We start from the raw sequence: 20,402 nt of genomic DNA on the forward strand, positions 1-20,402 counted from the left end.
TAGATAGGACTATTTATAATTTAGTCTTCTTTAATAAGTAGGACCTTCTTAAGCCCCCTCTTTATCCTAAAGTAACGGAATTTATAGAGGGAGCTTCTCTCTTCTCTAAGCTAACCTCCGTATAATAGAGAGCTTTTTCTACTACCTTAGGTAACTACGAGAGTTACCATAATAAGTACCTTTATAAGACGAAGCTACTAACCACTATATATATAGCGATAATAAAATCTATTAGTACTATAAAGCTAATCTCTCTTTAAGAGAAAGAGACTCTAAGGTAGTAGCTTTTAAAGCTTAAGACCTCGATAGCTCCCTTAAAGGGCTATATAACTAACTATATTAGGAAGACCTATATAGTATACCTAAGAGCTTTTTTTACTAAGAACTTACTAGCTTTTTTATAGCTAGCTAAGTAAGAAGAAATTATAAGAACGCTACTAAGAGGTATAGGCTAATAAAGTACTTAGGTATATAGTACTAATATATTAGTAGGGTATCGGTAAGGAATCGTGCCTACCCCGCTTATATATTATAGACCTCTCGCTACTCTAGCTAAAGAGGAAAAAATCCCTCTTCTTATAAGCTTTAGTCTTACTATAAGGAGAATATAATATATATAGCGCAGTACCTTTAGCTATCTCTACTACCTAACTAATCGTACCGTAATATATATTCCCTTATAATTTCTAAAGCTTTCTTTTTTAGTTACCTAGTAAAGATAGCTACTTAGAGAAGACTATATAACGCTATTATAGCGCGACGTAGTAGTTAACTAGTCGAGGCCTCTTCGTTATATATATTAACTATCTACTTAGGAGATAAAGAATAGGGAAACGTATCCTTAGAATAGACTCCTATTACGGACGATACTCTAGCTATATCGAAGATATCGCTACCTATAGGCGTAAGACTACCGACTTACTAAGAAAAGCTTATAGCTCTATAAGCGCTTATTAAGGAGCTAGAGGAGACGAAACGCCTATAAGACCGCGTTATATAATTAGAGGAGGAAATTGCTAAACGCGCTAGTGCTATCGCTATCTATTTAGGAAAGTATCGATAGTCCCGCTCCCCTAAATCGGATAGTAGTCGCGGTAGCGAGGTTAAGATTAAAAATATCGCTTAATTATCCTAACCTACTAATATATAGAAACGTCTAGACTAGACTTACGATTTAAAGGACGCTTTTAGGGCAGCGCCTAAACGCTTTTATCGCGATAAAATAAAGATCCTTTATATAGTAGATTATATATATAGCGACTATAAAGTAAGATAGCGCTAATACCTTAAAGAATAGACGCCGATTAACTAAACTAAATATAGTATAGATTAAGTATACTTTAAGGAATAGATACTTATCTTAATTAAGGATACTATAAATAGAGAGATACTATTAGCGATATAATTAAAGGAGGCTCGCTAATAAGAAGGCTAGTCCCCCTTAGAGTTTAGCTTATACCTTAACTTCTTAGAAAGGCATTTCGAACGCCTATTAAAAAAGGCGCGTGCTCTTATATTTTTCGCTAAGCTAGAACTATAACTTCGAGACTAAATTAACCTTTATTCGATACTTATTTATACTTACTAATAGGAAGAGCTTATATAAGTCGCTTAATAATATTAAGATACTACTACTAATAAGAGGCGATATATTAATACTACTTCTACCCTTAAAGGGACTAGGAATAGAAATAGTACTATACCCTAAGGTAGTATATATAGGGGAAGGAATTAAAGAGGCCGATAAGCTAGGCCGAATCGTTAAGGAAATACTACTAATTTAACCGATAACCTATAAGCTAGCGATATACCTATTAAGGGCCGAACTAAGGGACGTTATTAAGGAAGAGGATCTTTTACTTAATTAGGAATTTTATATTTCTAATATAATAAGCTAGGATACCTATCTATAGAATATACTAATACTTTAAAGGTAGAAACCCTAGTAAAGACTCTTAAACTTAATACTATAAAATAAGGAAAAGGTAAGATATTAAGGTAAACGCCTCTCCTTTAGTAAGCTTAATACCTATAGGATAGTTACTTAAAACTCCTATAACGATATTAAGGCGAAACCCTACTAAAGTCCCTATATACTTAGAAACTTATAGTGCCGTTAACCTTATAAATATATACTTTACTTAATAGTAGGGATTACTATAAGTAGTACTATTATACCTTAAGTTATTAGGGCTTAGTAATAGCTAAGTAAGGGAGTATAGAGTATAGTTAGTGCCGCGCTAAATAATAAATATAAGAGGCACCGAAAAGATAATTACTTATTTCTATATCGGTATTAATAAGTTAACGCTAAACGATTAAGTATTAATCTTTTTATTAGTTACTACCTTAAAGGATAAACGTATTTATATTATCTTATAGAAACGATAGTAGTAGTTTAAGTATTAACTAAGCAGCGAAACCCTATAAAATCCCTATAAATTCCTTTAGGAATATAGGAACGAGGCAAGGGTATATATAATAGCGCTTAATCCTAAGCTAATCCCGCTACTAAATAAAGATAAGGATAAAGGGATTTTATAGGAAGAATAGGCCGAAATCCTATTAACTCTTTATTAGTTTAAAGATACTTTCTTAGCTAATAAATCCGACTTATTACTAGCTAGAAAGGGAACGGATTACTTAATTAATTTAATCCTTAATATAGAACCCCCTTATAAACCGATTTACCCCCTATCGTAAAGGGAACTCTAAGTATTACGCGACTAGATCTAAGACGCGATAAGAAGGAAAATAATCTAGGAATTAAAGAGCCTAGCTAGGGCGTTTATCCTTTTCGTTTTAAAAAAGGATAGTACCTTATAGCTATATATAGACTACCGAGGACTTAACCGGGTTATATAAAATATTCGGTACCCTTTACCCCTTATTTTAGAGATTATTAACCGCTATTAAGGAGCTAAGTATTTTTCTAAGATTAATATATAGAATATATATTAATATATTCGAATATAAGAAGGAGATAAATAGAAGACCGCTTTTAGGACGTATTATAGATATTTCGAATACTTAGTAATACCCTTTAAACTTATTAACGTACTAGCTATATTTTAAAGCTATATCTATTAAGCGCTTAAGGGGCTTATAGATATAATCTACGTAGTCTACCTTAACGATATCCTTATATACTTTAAGATAAGAGAAGAATATACTAAATACTTAGGATAAGTAATAGAAAGGCTAAGGGCTATAAAGCTCTATATAAAACTATCGAAGTATATCTTCTATTAATAGTTAGTTAAGTTCCTTAGGTTTATTTTATTAGTCGATAAGGTATCGATAGACCTTTAATAGGTAGAGGCAATCGCTTAATAGCCTAAACCTATAACCTACTATAATATTTAGGTTTTCCTTAGGTTCTATAATTTTTACCGACGATTTATATATAGGTATTTAAGAGTTATAGCGCCCCTAACTATATTACTAAAGGGGAGTAAGAATAAGAAGAAGCTAGGGAGTATAAAGCTAAACCTTACTAAAAGGGTAGCGTTTTAAGCTCTTAAGGATGCTTTTTAAGGAGCCTTACTCCTCCGATATTATAATCTAGAAAGATATATTTATATCGAAATAGATATATCGTAATTCGCGATAGTAAGGATTATCTCTTAACCTAATAACGAAGGGCGCTATTATCCGATTATATTTTAGTTAAGGAAGTTTACTAGAGCCGAACTTAATTATAGTATTTTAGACTAAGAACTATTCGCTATCGTTAAGTTATTTAAATACTAGCGATATTACGTTAAAGGGGCAGCGTATAAAGTAAAGGTATTATCGGACTACTATAACCTTTAAACGTTTATACGCTAGACCTCCCTAAATAGGAAGTAAGTAAGATAGTATATATATTTAGTACTATTTAACTTTACGATTAAGTATTATATAGGTAAATTAAACCTAGCGGACGCGCTATTAAGAATACCTAGATATAAGGGCGAGAAGCCCTTATTTACGGAACTATTACTAGAGCTATAAGCGAAACTAGCTACTATTAATACCGTATCTATATAGAGAAATAATAAAGCGTGCTTAACCTTAAGTTAATATAAGCGTAGTAGAGCGCCTTTATATAAGGAAAATATATAAGCTTATCTATAGCGAAACTATAATAATTTAAGCGTAAGACCTAAACGATTAGCTAATTAGGCTAAAGAGAGAGCTAGTTATAAATAGTTACTCTTAAGGAAGACCGCTAAAGAAGTAGCCTACTATATAAAGGTTTATATAGTAGAAGTTCTAGAACCGTTGCTAGAGTTACTAAAATATACTTAGTCGGTTAACGTAGCGATTAGTAGGCTAAAGGAGACTAAAGACCTCTTAAAAGGGAAGGGTTTCTAGTTAGTGCGCCTAGATAGACTACTATTATAGAAAGGTCGTATCGTAGTACTATTAAAGGTAGCCTTATAGTAAGAGCTAATATAGCTCTTTTATAATAATCTATTAGTAGGATACTTTAGCTCCCGATATACTAGCGAACTACTAGTAAGGAACTTCTACTAAGATAGAATAATAAAAGATATAAATAAATACGTTTAGTTATACTTAGTATATTAAGGTATAGTATCTAGGAGGTATCGCCCTTATAGTACTATATAATCGTTACTATATCCTATATAACGATAGGAAGAATTATTAATAGACTTTACTATAGGTCTACCTAAAGTATAGTATAATAGATAAGACGTTAATACGATCTTAGTAGTTATAGACCGATATACTAAGTATTACCTTTTCTTTCTTATCTTTAAGATAATAATAGCTCTAAAGCTAGTAGAATTATTCTATTACTAAGTTAAATTAGTATATAGACTTCCGAAAGGCATTATCTTAGATAAAGGGTCCCTATTTATAAGTAAGTTCTAGTTAGATCTCTATTTTATCTTATAAGTAAAATATAAGCTATCGATAGTATTTTACTTATAAACTAATAGGTAAACGGAACGAATAAACTAAGCTATATAGTACTACTTAAGATACTTTACTAACTTAGAATAAACTAACTAAGCGTTACTCCTATATATTGCTTAATTTATATATAATAATATAAAGAACGCGATAACTAAGTTATTACCTAATAAAGCGTTAATAGGTTATTAACTAAACTTTTATATTAATATCGAGGACGATATTATTTAAAGGGGGGTACTTAAAGTAAGAGTAAGAGTTACTAGGCTATAAGAGCTACGAAAGAGGCTTAAGGAATACTAAGGAAGGGCTATTAAATCGTAAGCGAAATACTACGATTTAAGGCACTAACCGCTTATACTAAAAGTAGGAGACCTTATAGTATTATCGATAAAGAACTTACGCCTTAAGGACGAAAAAAGAAAACTCTTACCTAAGTATATTAGACCGTTTTAGGTCCTATAAGCTATTAAAAAGTAAGTATATCGTCTTATACTCTTTAAGAAGTACTTATACCTTTATAACGTTTTTTATATTAGTCTCTTAGAGCTATAAAAAGAGCGAAAAGGCACCCGTAAAGGTAGCGAAACCCTATTAATACTAGACTTAAAGGATAATAAAGGCGAATAGGAAGTCTAAGAGATTAAAGACCGAAAGAGATCTAAGGGCAATACCTTTTTCCTAGTTAAATAGAAAGGATAGCTAGCTAAGTATAACTAATAGGTCGATACCGAAGATATAGTAAATAGCTAAGACCTTATTAAAGAATATACTACTCGCCTAACTAGGAAAAAAAGGTATAAGACTAAGTAAGGTAGGGAAACCTATTAATATAGGGAGACGCTATTAAATCGGTAATAAATCCCTACTAAATCGCTACTAACTCGTTAATATATCGGTACGCCCGAACGTCCTATAACTATATATAAAATAGTAAAATAGGAGAATAAGGGAAAACTATCTACGCTACTTATTAAATATTATTAAGGAAAATAAAACTAAACTATAACTCTACTAAGACCTTAATAATAAAAGAGAGAAGGATAGTTATAGCTAAATAAAAGAAAGATAAGACCTATCTATTACTTCTAACTACCCTTCTTCTTTACTAGCGTAGCGGGAACTAACTAAGGCGCCCCCTCTACTATACTAAATACCTCTAGAAATACTAGAACTACCCTATCCTCCGCTCCTTCCTTATCCTTTATATCGAGACCTATCTCTATTAGTACGGTACTTACCTTAGCCTTAGTAAATAATAAGGCGTATTACTACGAAGTATAGCCTATATCGCTATCGATAAAGCGGAGTTTTAACTAAGATTCCTAGGCTTAGTACTTTAAGCTTATATAAGCGATATTAAATAAGGGCGTAGGGTTAAGGTAAATAATAAGCTTATAGCGCTTATTAATTAGTATATAGTAGTCGGCACGCTCGACCTAGTATATTATTAAGCGGTCGCTAATAAAAGGGTCGGATAAAACTTATAATAGTAGACTTTTATATACCTATAGTCCTAAAGGACTTACGATAGGCCGTCTTAGCGGCATCGAAAGCCTTAGCTAAATACTATACTATAATAGCGAGATAGCGCTAATTAGCCTCCTTAAAAATAAGTACGCTTATATCTAAGCTATTATCCTTAGTATTCTCGTTATTAGTCTTTAGCTTATTAAGCTCGCGTAGGTACTTAATAATAGCGACTATATTAGCCTAGTTACTAAATATAAGAGTAGCGGCCTTAAGAAGGATTAGCTTATTAATCGTAATATTTAAAGTTAAGGGGAAACTTACCTAATTATAGGTTACGGCACGTCTATAGTACTACTTATAGCGCGTTAAAGAAACCCCTAAGAAAATATAGCTAATCGAGAGCACCTTAATAGGCTTAGGCTCGGTCGTACTATACTCCTTAACGACTATCCTAAAATAATATATATACTAGAGCTTACGAGGGATAACCCTATAGGCCTTAACTAGGCGGGCTTTAGCCTTAGATTAGGTGCGCTTTTTTATAGAAGCGCGACCGCCTTATACCGCCGCCTAGGTGCCCTTATCTCCGGCGCCGCCGTTCTTAGGTTCGTTAGTAGAAGGAGTCGGATCGCGGCCGGCTCTATTATTGCCGTTATCGTTATCTTAGCCCTCGTTCGGCTAAGTATTAGGATCGTTTTAGCCCTCGTTTAGCTAGGCCTCGTCGTTAATATTAGCCTACTTATTCTAAGGAGCGGCCTAGGCGACGATCTCTTATTAGCTAGAGCCGCCTTATTAAGATAAAGTAGCTAGGTTATCGGCACTTACCTAAGAGCGCCTAGGTACGATCTCTTCGCTAGTATTAGTATCGCTAATAGGGGTAATAGACTTATAAGTTTCCTAGCCTATAGAGGTAGGCTTATCGGTAGTCGGAGTTAGGGTATTTAGCGGGGTAATAGGGGCACGACCCTCGCTAATATTAGGTCCTAGACTAGAAGTCTCCTAGGACTAGGATTCCCCTATACCTTTCTTAGCTTTCTTTACTAAGGGGGAACTAGCGTTACTATAAGACTTTTAGGCCGATCGCTTACGCTTTAAGGGTAAACCCGCTACTACCTACTCCTATATATAGCGTAGGAAATCGGCGTTATAGTTCTTTATCTTCTTTAGCGTAAAAGGTATTATTATTAATAAATCGTTAATAGAAAGTAATATAAAAAGGTATAAGGGATTAATAAAAAAAGGTATAAAACTCTATAGTAATCGTAAGCGGAAGAGTTAAAGAAGAAAAGAAAATAAAAGAAGTAGGAGATATATATATATACTCTTTATATTATAGTTACGCGGCCGATATATAAGCGATACTATAACGGTTGCTTAGCGGTAACTACTAATATAATAACTATTAACGTTATAGAGCATAAACTAATATATACTTATATAAGCGTATACGCGCGATATATAACTAAAACTACCTCTCTTTTTAACCGACCGTATATAGTATAGCAAAAGTAATATATATTAAAGATATAGCTAAGACGTTTATATAGGAGGGGAGATAATTATAAGAACGCTACTAGGAGGTATAAGCTAATAAAGTACTTAGGTATATAGTACTAATATATTAGCGGGGTATTAGTAGGGAATCGTGCCTACCCCGCTTATATATTATAGACTTCTCGCTACTTTAGCTAAAGAGGAAAAAATCCTTCTTCTTATAAGCTTTAGTCTTATAATAAGGAGAATATAATATATATAGCGTAGTACTTCTAGCTATCTCTACTACCTAACTAATTATACCGTAATACGTATTCCCTTATAGAAATCCTTAAAGAAGCTAGCTAATACTTCCTTATAAAAGCTCTTTTTAGCTAGTAGCTATAAGATATATCTCTATTAATAAAGCTTATTAGTAATAGTTACTTAACTATCTTTTAAGAAGCTAGCTAGGAACTAAATAAAGAGGCTACTAAAGTATAATAGTCTAAAGGTATATAAGCAAAAGCGGAATTTTGGGAAATCAAGGAATCACGTAAGACTACGTAATAGAGGGGAAGAAGGAGTATAAGGTAGGATTTTCAACGGAATTTATTGGTAGTGTATTGGTGTGTGTAAGAGGTGTTAAAGTTCATAATTCTCTATCTATCTACCAGCGGACATGCTGTCTTATATAGACAATTGTAGCTGAACGGAAGAACCTTTCGGGACCAGATTTAGGCTGCCGTATAGCCCTGAGACTGGGGAATTCCGTGATACCTCGAGTGAATCTGGAAGTGTCTTGGTTCCACTGATATTCGTGTTTAAAGGAGGTTGGTCGTGCCGGTGTTCTTAAGAGGTCTTAGCTAGCATTCCAAGCTAGCTCTGTTCCTTCGATTCCCGATTGTACGATAACCGGCAACCCGTTTAATGCATAATGACATGCAAAATAACGAGCGATTCTTGCTCTATAGGATGAGATTTTGTCTATAATTAATATACTACTTATTAGCTTATATAATCGGGAGAGTATATTATAGCTGCTTTATTTATAGTAGGAACACCGTTCCTTATAAATAGTAAGTAGTCTTATTCTTTTATAGCTAGCACTTAACTTAGACGGCTCGACTATAAGAAGGTATAAGCAATAAGCATAGAATCGGGTAATCGATAACGTAAGCGGAAAGGTCGGTCGAAGGAGTATAGGGTAGGATTTTGTCCGGAATTTATAACGAGGATATAAGGGGCTAAATAATATATTAAAAGAATAGCGTTATAAAGGATGCATGCGAACTTACTTATTCTATCTACTACTCCTAGGGAAATCCTTCGTCTTTTATAGACTATTGCTCGCCTACTAGTAGACCAATTAGTTAGCTTTCTAGCATATTCTATAGTGCTTAAAAAGCTCTATCTATAGTATATCTTCCTAACTTAGTAGGTGGTCTAATTGTGGCGTGATGGTTAACGTAAGACTATGGGTTCTAGCATAAGTAGTGGATTTAACTAGAATGTTCTATGCCCTACCTATTCTCGTATCGCGGATATCTTCGGAACCGCTAGGCTAAAATAGGCAATAGGGTATCCGTTCTGCTCGTAATTGACTTATGCATTTTATGCATAATTTTGTTTATAAGGATAGGCTTATCCTAACCCGCTTTTCCTAGAGGAAGGTATAGATGTCTAGTAGAGGTCTTTGTCTTTTAAGGGTTATTCCCTTAGACTATATTATAGAGCCTCTTTTTACTAGCTTATTCTATAAAGCCTCCCTATGCCTATTATTTCTTTATAATAGTAAAATAGGAATATAAGGGTATATTCTTATAGCCCCCTTAAAGAGTACTAGGTAAATAGTGCTCTTTACTAGTAATTTCTTTTATAGTAGAATTATCCTTATTAAGAATAAGGTATATAATAGGAATATAAGGAAAATTTAAAACCCTTTCTAGGAAAAACCTTAGTAGGAAAAATCCTAGTTATAGTTATAATTATTTCTCGTCTTTTAGGCAAACCTTTATAAGGAAAAAGCCTTATAGAGTTATTATTATAGAAACCTTTAATAAGGAAAACCCTATTTTTATAAGTTGTTTTTACTAATAGGAAACCTTTTAAAGGAAAAACCTATTAGTTATATATAGAGGAAAAGCTAAGAAAGTAAAGACAGCTAAAAACCTCTATTAGGGATATAAGCTTTTCTTTTTAAGGCTCTTTTAATTCCCTAAGGGAAAGAAGCTCTTAGAACTTAAAGAATTTTTCTCTTCCTAGTTCCTTAGTAAATATATCGGCAATATTATCTTCGGATTTAATATAGAAAATCCGGATCTTCTTTTCCCTAATATTTTCTTAGGTATAGAAGTAAGCAATATCTATATACTTTGTCTTTTTATAAAATTCCGGATTTTCAGCTAATTTAATAGCTGCCTCGTTATCCGTTAAGATAGGAGGTATAGTATTAGGAATTCTAATAGATAAGCTATTATTTATAGAATAAAATAGCCGATTTAGATATAAGGCTTCTTTATTAGCCTCCCTAAGGGCAATAAATTTAGCTTTATAGGTTAATAGGGCTATAGATTTTTGCTTTTAGCTAGCCTAACTTATAATATTTTTATAAATATAGAAATAGTATCTAGAAACGGATTTTCTATCTATAAGGTTAGACGCCTAGCTAGCGTCGGAATAACCTTTTATAAAATTATAAGTATAAGGGATATTATAATAATAAATTATCCCTAGGTTAAGGTATTTATTTAAATATTTCTAGATAGTATTTAACGCTTTAAAATACGTGTTATCTAGTTTAGAAGTAAATCTAGCGTAGGAAATAACAGTATATAAAATGTCTGGCCTGTTTATTATAGCTAGATATAATAGAGCCCCTATTTCCCTTTAGTAAATAAGGATTTCCTTTTACGAAGGCGTTATAGTAGCCTTTTTAAGCTTTACTCCTACTATAGTAAGCGTATTAGAAGTCCCTAAGTCTTCTTTATTATATTCTCGTATTTTATTACGAGTATATTTTTCCTAGGATATAAATATCTCCTTTCTGCTCTAGTATATAGTTATATGCATTCCTAAGAAGTCTTTTAGTTCGCCTAGAGGCTAAACCTTTATATAATCTACTACTTTTTTAAGCAGACTATTTATTATACCTCTATTAGGCCCTATTATTAAGAGGTTATCTACGTAGATTACTATCGTAATTTTATATTATATATTTATAAATACCCCTTTATCTATAGGAAGGGCCGAAAATCCTATCCTAGCTAATATAGAGCTAAGATAGTTATACTAGAGCTTTAGGCTTTATTTAAGGCCGTATAATACTTTCTTTAATTTTACTACTAGCCTTTTCTTTTTATATAGCTCTAGAAACTGCGAATAGCTAATATTATACTTATACTAGTTTTTATTAAACCAGTCTTTAAGTATTAGCTCTTCGTAGCCTATAGGGATTTTTTTATAAATATCCGTATCTATTTCGGTATATATAAAGGCATTTTTTATATCGTATTATAGTAGAGTATAATTATTAGAAATAGCTATTATAAGTAGTATTCTAATAGATTCGGGTCTTACTATCGTAGAAAAGGTTTCTAAATAATCTAGGCCGTAGACCTAATTAAATCCTTATACTACGTAGCGGGCTTTATATTTAATAATATTATTATTATTATCCCTTTATTTTATAGACCTAACGGCCGCCTAGGGCCTCCCTATCGCTAGGAAGAGGCTTTAATTCCTAGGTATTTTGGTTTAAGAGCTCTTCTATTTCTAGAAACATAGCTCTTTTCTATTCTATAGCTTCTAAGCTATTTATAGCCTGTTTAAATGTTTTAGGCTCTATAGGATCCTTATTTTCTAGTAAAGATAGAATAATCTCTTTACTTTTACTATTTAATATAGTGTTTATTTCGGGGTATGCGATATAGTCTTTATAAAATCCGTTTAGCTTCTTAGGTATATTAATACGAATTTTTAGATCCTTATTTAATCCCTTTTCTAGAAGAGGATTATTTCCCTTTTTTATAAAGGGGTTATCTTCCTTCTCTATAGGAGGGTTATCTTCCTTCTCTATAGGAGGGTTATTTTCCTCTTCTTCTAAAGAAGAGTTATTGCCTTCTTTATATATAGGTTCCCTTTATAAATAATTATCCGGGACCTTATTTATAAAAGGTAAGGTATTAAAGTTAAAGTCCTTAAGGTCTTCTTCTTTTTGATTTTCTATAAATTTATTTTCTAGGATAATAATATCTCTAGAAATTATTACCTTTCTTTTCGAAAAGTTATATATTTTATAAGCATTTTTAGTATAGCTTATAATAATGCCCTTATAAGCTCTTATCTCTAGCTTATCTAAAGGGTCTTTATTTTTATAATAAATAGTACTTCCGAAGGTCTTAATTTTCTCTAAGTCTTCTAAGGCTAGAGATTTATTTTCCTTCTTCTCTATAGGAGTTTAGAAGCCTATTCGTAAGTAAGGGGTCCTATTATATAAATAGGCTGCTGTTAGAACAGCTTCTCCCTATAGATATTTAGGTAGTTTTACCGTAAATAAAATAGCTCGGACTTTATTTAAAATAGTCCTATTAATCCTCTCTATTGCTCCGTTTAATTCGGGAGTCCTAGGAGGGCTAGTATAATATTTAATTCCCTTTCTTAAGTAGTAGGGTTTTATTTTATATAGGAATTCTTTTGCGTTATCCGAAAAGACTTCCTTTATAGTAATATTATCCTGGTTATTTTTAACTAAGGCTTTATATTCTAAGAATTTATCTAGGGCTTCTGCCTTAGATTTTATTAAAGATATTTCTAAATATCTTATCCTATATCTAAAAAGGATATAAAGGAGGTGTATTTATTATAAGTAGGGTCTTTATAGGTCCCTAAATATTAATAGCAACTCTATTAAGGTAATTATATACCTTATTAGATAGGATTTATTCCTCTTATTAGTTGCCTTTGCTTTAATATAAGCCTCGTATTCTTTAATTTTTATAATATCCTTCTTAGGGATAGTTATATCTTTATTATATCTTTTAAAGGTTTCTAGTAAGGCTTTAGGACTTATATATCCTAGCCTTAAATTCTATAAATAAAAGTTAAGGTCCTTTATATTATTCCTTATATTATTAATATTATATAAGAATGTCTTCTTCTTTAAGAAAGGAATTTCTAAAGAGAAGATATAAAGGTTATCTTACTATTTTCCTTTAGATATAATATTAGCCTGGTTATCTAGTAGGAAAATTTCCTTGCTATTAATAAAGGTATAAGTATTTTTAAAATACGATTGGCTTATAATATTTACCCTTAATTCGGGTATAAAAAGGCATTTTCTTAAGATAAATAGCCTTTTATTATTCGGAAATCTAAAAAGAAGATCTCCGCAGCCTTTAATAACTATATAGGATGCCTTTCCCTAATTAACCTTAGTAGAGATAGTTCGAAGATTAATAAGGAATTTCTTTTCCGATACTATATGCTTAGTAGCACCGGTATCGTATATAAAATTATAGAAATTTCTATTCTCTAAGGTTTTATAAGGGATTTCCTTCTCTTTTACCTTATATATAAGGTCTTTAATTCGAGAGGAATTTAAAGGTCCTATTTGCCTGTTATAAAATACGGCTTTTTTAAGGATATTCGAAGAGATATATACCTCTACTTCTTCTTCGGAGCTTTTATAACCTCCGGGGGTAGGAGGAGGAATAGAAAAATCGATTTCCGGTTCTTCGTCCGTTTAATTATCGATTTCTATTTTTTCTGCTTCCGATATATATAGAGAAGAGGGTTTTTTCGTCTTCTTATTAACGTAAGAGTCTAATTCGATAGGATTTCCTTCTATAGAAGGTTTTCTAGGCCTCTTAGAAGGTATTCCTTTATTTTGATTTTTTGAATTTTTAGAAAAGCCTTTAGGGGCCTTTTCCGGGTAAAGATAGTAGCAATCTTTAACTAAATGCCCTTTCTTCTTATAGTAAGTGCATTATAATGCAATTTTCGTCTTTTTCTAAGGCTTCTTAGTAAAGAAAGCTTGCTCGGGAGGATTTTCTTAAGACTTAGTCCTCTTAAATTCGTCTATAAGACTACTAGAGAGAGACTCTAGATTAAAGGCCTCTAAGTTATTTCGAAGAGCTTACGTTATATTAGTTATATAGCTAGAAAACGAGCCTAAAAGGCTATTTAAAATCCAAGCTATAATAACCACTTCCGGAATTATAATATTCCGTGCTTTTAGCTCCTCGAATACCTCTTTTACCTTATTTAGGTAGCCTTCTAGGGATTCGAAATCCCCTACCGAAGTATTAAAAAGCTCCTTTATAAGTAGGTAATTCGAGGTGAAGGAAATAGGGTTATATAGGTTTTTTAACCTATCCTACGCCTCTTTAGCATTTATTATATACTTTATTTAGGTTAAAGGACCATCTTCGATACAAAGAAAAATCAAAGCAAGTGCTTCTTCTATTTTCGAGTAATTTTCTTACTATATAGTAGCAGAAAGCTTCTCCCTAACTAGAAGAGCCTGCATTCGAATAGCCTAGAAGGTGTAGTTAGAACTACCCTTAAGTTTAGCAAATTCGAACTTATCCCCAGAGCCTATTTTAGAGAATTCGAGGTCGTATTAGAATTTCGAAGATTTTTCGAAGTTGTTACCCGACTTATAGAGAAGCCGGGCTTATAACCTATAAGAAGGTATAAGCAATAAGCGCAGAATCGGGTAATCGAAGACGTAAGCGGAAAGGTCGGTCCAAGGAGTATAGGGTAGGATTTTGTCCGGAATTTATAACGAGGATATAAGGGGCTGAATAATATATTGAAAGAATAGCGTTGCAAAGGATGCATGCGAACTTGCTTGTTCTATCTACTACTCCCAGGGAAATCCTTCGTCTTTTATAGACCATTGCTCGCCTAATAGTAGACCAATTAGTCAGCTTTCTAGCACATTCTATAGTGCTTGAAAAGTTCTATCTATAGTATATCTTCCTAACTTAGTAGGTGGTCTGATTGTGGCGTGATGGTTGACGTAAGACTATGGGTTCTGGCATAAGTAGTGGATTTAACTAGAATGTTCTATGCCCCACCTATTCTCGTATCGCGGATATCTTCGGAACCGCTAGGCCAAAATAGGCAATAGGGTATCCGTTCTGCTCGTAATTGACTTATGCATTTTATGCATAATTTTATTTATAAGGATAGGCTTATCCTAACCCGCTTTTCCTAGAGGAAGGTATAGATGTCTAGTAGAGGTCTTTGTCTTTTAAGGGTTATTCCCTTAGACTGTATTATAGAGCCTCTTTTTACTAGCTTATTCTATAAAGCCTCCCTATGCCTATTATTTCTTTATAATAGTAAAATAGGAATATAAGGGTATATTCTTATATCGACCTACTACCCCTATAGCTACTATAGCCCTTATTATTACGGTTCCCGCTACTACTACTATAGCTATTACTCTTTTAGCTCCTCCTCCCTCGAGAGCCTTAATACTATCTTTAACGGCTACCCTAGTCCCGGCCCTAGCTTTATATCTTACTCCGGGCCCGGCCCCGGCCCTATTAGTCCGTCCGGCCCGACTAATCCCTTAATAGACCGTTTAGTCCGTTAGTCGAAAAATTAAGGAACTAGTTAAAATCGAACCTCTTTATTAAAATTAGTAATAAGGGGTAAAAAGAGGAGGTTTTTAAGCAAACCTTCTAGATCGGGACGAGGATTCCTTAAAGAAATAAAAGACTAAACGACGAAATAGCTACTTAGTATATAAATCCCTAGGTTATCGATTATTATAATACTAATAGGTCTTTAAGGAAAACCGACCTTAAGGATTTAACCGTTTAAAGAGGCTATAAGAAATAATATAATAGTCTTTTAAGGAGGACCTATTATTATAAAAGAAGATAGACGAGATTTAGGTTACTAAGAAATAGTAACTAACGCCGCTGCCCTTATTTAAGCTATAAATTTAAGGAAAAATCGTTAGTATAGTAAATCCGGTATTTATCTTCCTTATAGATTAGTAAGACTACCTATTAGGACCCTCCGATTATCCCCTACGAAAATCAGCTATCCTTAACTTTAGTGCTTCCCTCGATATCTATAATATACTCTTATAATTCCGGTCCTTTAAGAAGGTATAGAGGGAATATCTTATTACTAGGGAATTAACCGTATAGATAGAGGGATATAGAAGGGTAAATTTTATAATAAAATTACCTAATAGGTCTATATAAATTCTTTAACGAAAAAGGGTAGCTTTTTACCCTTAATTTTTAACGAGCTTAATTTCCTTCTACTTTCTTTAAGAGAAAGGAATCTTTTAGGATATAACGTTTAAGCCTATAAGGCTAGTCTAAAAGAATTAAACTATTAGGCTTATCGAGGAAAAATTCGGTTAATTTATTTTTAAATTCCGACCTATCCTTAGGAAGGAACTACTTAAGAAGTTAGCTTTCCTTACTAAGAGGAATAGGTCTACTATAAAGGACCCTCTTCTAGTAGCTTAAGGAGACGGTCTTCTTTAGTATATATAACTTAGTTACTTAGGCCCCCTAGCTTTATATAAGCTAGGCCTATCCTAGGGCGTACGAATAAAGGGCCTAAAGACTATTAAATATAAATACTATAGCTAAGGAAAGACTAAGAGATAAATTTCTAAACGGACCCCTATATAGCTAGACTAGCTATATAAGGAAATTTAGGTCGATTAAACTAACGTCTCTAAGGACTAAGAAAGCTTTATTAAGGTAATGTTTTTTATAAACGCTTTTTTAGGGATAGTTTTCCCTTATTTCTTTTAGACCTACCTAAGTAAGTATAACTAGTCTACCCTTTAAGACTTCGTTAACTAAATAAAATCCTAATTTAGCTATAAGGTAAAGAAGATATAGTTTAATAGAGAGCTATTTATAAAAGATATCTTAAATTAGCTTTAAAAAGGGAGCATTTTACCCCTACCGTTAGTACTAAATACCTAGGCCTAAAACGGAGGGGTAGAAAGATTAAGGCGTGCTATAATAGAAAGGGCCTATATAATAAAGCTTACTATAAAGCTTCTATATAACCTTTAAAGGGAAGTTATTAAGACCGCTTATTACCTATAAAACTCTTAAGGTATATAAGTAAAAGCGGAATTTTAGGAAATTAAGGAATTATATAAGACTACGTAATAGAGGGGAAGAAGGAGTATAAGGTAGGATTTTTAATAGAATTTATTAGTAATATATTAGTATATAAAAGAGGTATTAAAGTTAATTAGTCTATCTCTATTTACTAGCGGATATACTATCTTATATAGATAATTATAGCTAAATAGAAGAACCTTTTAGGACTAGATTTAGGCTACTATATAGCCCTAAGACTAAGGAATTTAGTAATACCTTAAGTATATTAAGAAGTGTCTTAGTTTTACTAATATTTATATTTAAAGGAGGTTAGTCGTGCTAGTATTCTTAAGAGGTCTTAGCTAGTATTCTAAGCTAGCTCTATTTCTTTAATTCCCGATTATACGATACCCGGCAACCTATTTAATATATAATAATATATATAATAATAAGCGATTCTTACTTTATAATATAGGATTTTATCTATAATTAATATACTACTTATTAGCTTATATAATCGGGAGAGTATATTATAGCTGCTTTATTTATAGTAGGAATACCGTTCCTTATAAGAACCGAACCCTTAGAGGGACTACCTAAGGAATAGACTAGAAATCCCCCCTTAAGCTCTTTATAAAGAAGAGGGCCTCGCTAGCCTACCTTTATACCTATAGCTATAAGGCATATATAATAACTACCGATATATAGCTAAAAAGGAAGAAGAAAAGAAAGCTTAATCCTAGAGCCTTTATTAGTTACCTTATTAGTTATAATTCTATAAATATCTTTTAAATCTAGATTCCTTTTTTATAAAAGGTTATTTCGACTAGGGATATAATTTTCGACGAATCTAGCTTCTTTAATAGAAAGAGGGATTAATAGCCCCTCTTACTCTCTTAACGTTAGCTAATTTAAAAGATCTAAATTCCCCCTTTCTAATAGTCTTAAAAAGAGGTCTTAGATAAGGAAATAAAAGAAGAAACCGACGTTAAAGTAGTTAAGGATAACGCCGACTTTAAAGAAAAGAAAGCTACTAAATTAAATAATCTAGATAAAGAAAGAGACTATAGGAAAGCGGTAGAGCTAGAATACGCTTACCTTCCTATGCCTTTTCTTATAGAATAAGAAGAAGATCTAAAAGTAGCTTTTTCGGTTAGTCTTCTTATTTTAACCCCTAAAGGGGTAGGAAAGGCACCTCTTTTAAAGGATTACCCGGCTGCCTTTTTATCCTTACTTTAAGAAGTAAAGGAAAGTATAGGGCCCGATATAAAAGAAGATTAACTACTCCCTTATTTCGATCGTTTTTCTAATTTCTACCTAACGCCTATAGAAGACGGTTCCTATAAAGCATTTATAGTAAGCTGGCTTTTTAAGCTACTATTAGTAAGGAAGGTATATAAAAGAGACCTCCTAGACCTACTAGTAAACTAAAAGTAGCTAGAAAGACACCCTTTTAAAGACTAGTTTTTCTAGGCCTAGAAAGACTACCTAGCTTTATATAAAGAGATAGGGTCTTTTAAAGAGGTCCTTAAGGAAAAGGTAAGAGGAAAATAAGTCCTTAGCTATAAGTAGGTCTTTATTTATAAGACTAATAAATATAGCTTTCTTTAAAAGTATAAAGCCTAGCTAGTTATCTATAAGAATTAATAGGAAAAAGGGGATCTACCTACTAAGGCAACTACCTTAATAGGGATATCTTTTTAGACCCTTATAGCTATAGTAGTAGAATTCGACCTTAAACTTAATTAAATAGATATAGTTAACGCCTTAATTAACTACTTACTTAAGGAAGAAGAAGTTATCTATATATACCTTTTACTAGGCTTCTAATAGCTAAGAAGAGTTCTATAGCTTAGGAAAGCTCTATATAGACTATAAAGATTACTTCTTTTATAGTAATAGTATTTAATAGGTTCTATTAAAGCCCTAGGCTTTAAGAAAGTCCCTTAAGAACCGTATATAATATAGAATAGTAAAATTATAGTCTTTTATTACGTCGATAATATTATCTAGGCCTACCTAAAAGAGGAAGAAGGTACTACTAAGGAGGCTATATAAGGCCTATAATAAAAGTATAAGATAACTAAGCTAAGGGAGCTAAAGTAGTTCCTAGGGATATAAATCCTTTAAAATAGATCCTAATAAACTATCTAGCTTACCTAAGATACTTATATTAATAAGGTTACTTATAAATTCCTCCTTAATTCCCTTAATAAGAAGCTTCCCTTTATACTTATATTAAACGAAGAGCTTTTACTTAATCCGTCCTTTTAAGCTAGGGTATAAGAAAAATACTAATATTAATAGAAGGTAGGCTCCTTACTTTTTTTAGCTATTTCTACTAGACCGAACATCTCTTTTATAGTCTCCTAGCTAGCTAGGTATAACTAGAATCCTAGCCCTAGGCACTAAGAAGTAGTAGACTAAGCTATTTATTATCTCTATTTAATAAGATTATATAGTCTACGCCTAAGAGGGTAGGGAAGGAAATTAGCTGCTAAAATCTTCCTTTATTTAAGCGATTTATCCTTTACGGATAATTTATTAAATAAAAAGAGCTTATAAGGGTATATTATCTCCCTTTTTAAAGGAACTATTACTTAGAGAGCTTCGAAGTAAGCTACTATTATAACTTTAAGTATAGAGGTAGAGCTACTAGCTCTTTTGAAAGCGTTAAAAGAAGCGATTTTCCTTAGCTAGCTATTAATATTATTATAACTATAAATTCCGTCCCTATTAGCTATAAAATATAATAATATATAGACTATATAAATTCTTATAGAGGAAAATAGTAAGCTATTAACCTAGCTATAGTATATTAATATCTACTAGTATTAGTTACGCTAAGAGGTCTAAAAGGGACTTATTTTAGTCTATTAGGTTTTAATAGTATTAATAAAAGCTAATAGTCTTACGAAGCCCTTACTAAAGTAAAAGCTAGCTATCTTTATATAGTAAATTAAGCTAAAAAAACGTTTAAAAAAAAGCTATCCTTAGAGGCCCGCCTTAAGAGTCTATAAAAAGAGCTAATAGCCTATATAAGAAGGTAACGTCTATAGCTAAAGAAAAAGGAAGAGGTTTTTCCTTTTAAAGGGCCCCCTATTTAATTAGGTTTTTCCCTTCTAAGAAGGCCCCCTTTCTTATAAGACTTTCCCCTCTTTAGGCCCCTATTCCTTAAGTAGGTCTAAAAGAGCCTAGGGACCTAAAAGGGCCCTTACTTTCCTTAAGTAAAGGGAGAATTATAGAGCTAAGAACCTCCTTTATACGCTTACTAGCCTAAAGCTATATTAGCTATACCCTTAAGGGGTAAGCTATAGCTAAGGGGGTATATTGCGAAGTATAGCTTAATTTTATAGTTCTCGGAGATATCCCTTAGTAAGAGGGACTAAGGAAGCTAAAAACACTTAGTATAAAAAAAGGAAGAAGGAGCTA

Source organism: Hirsutella rhossiliensis (genome assembly GCF_020360975.1).
Source record: "Hirsutella rhossiliensis strain HR02 chromosome Unknown scaffold00020, whole genome shotgun sequence".
NCBI lineage: Eukaryota > Fungi > Ascomycota > Sordariomycetes > Hypocreales > Ophiocordycipitaceae > Hirsutella > Hirsutella rhossiliensis.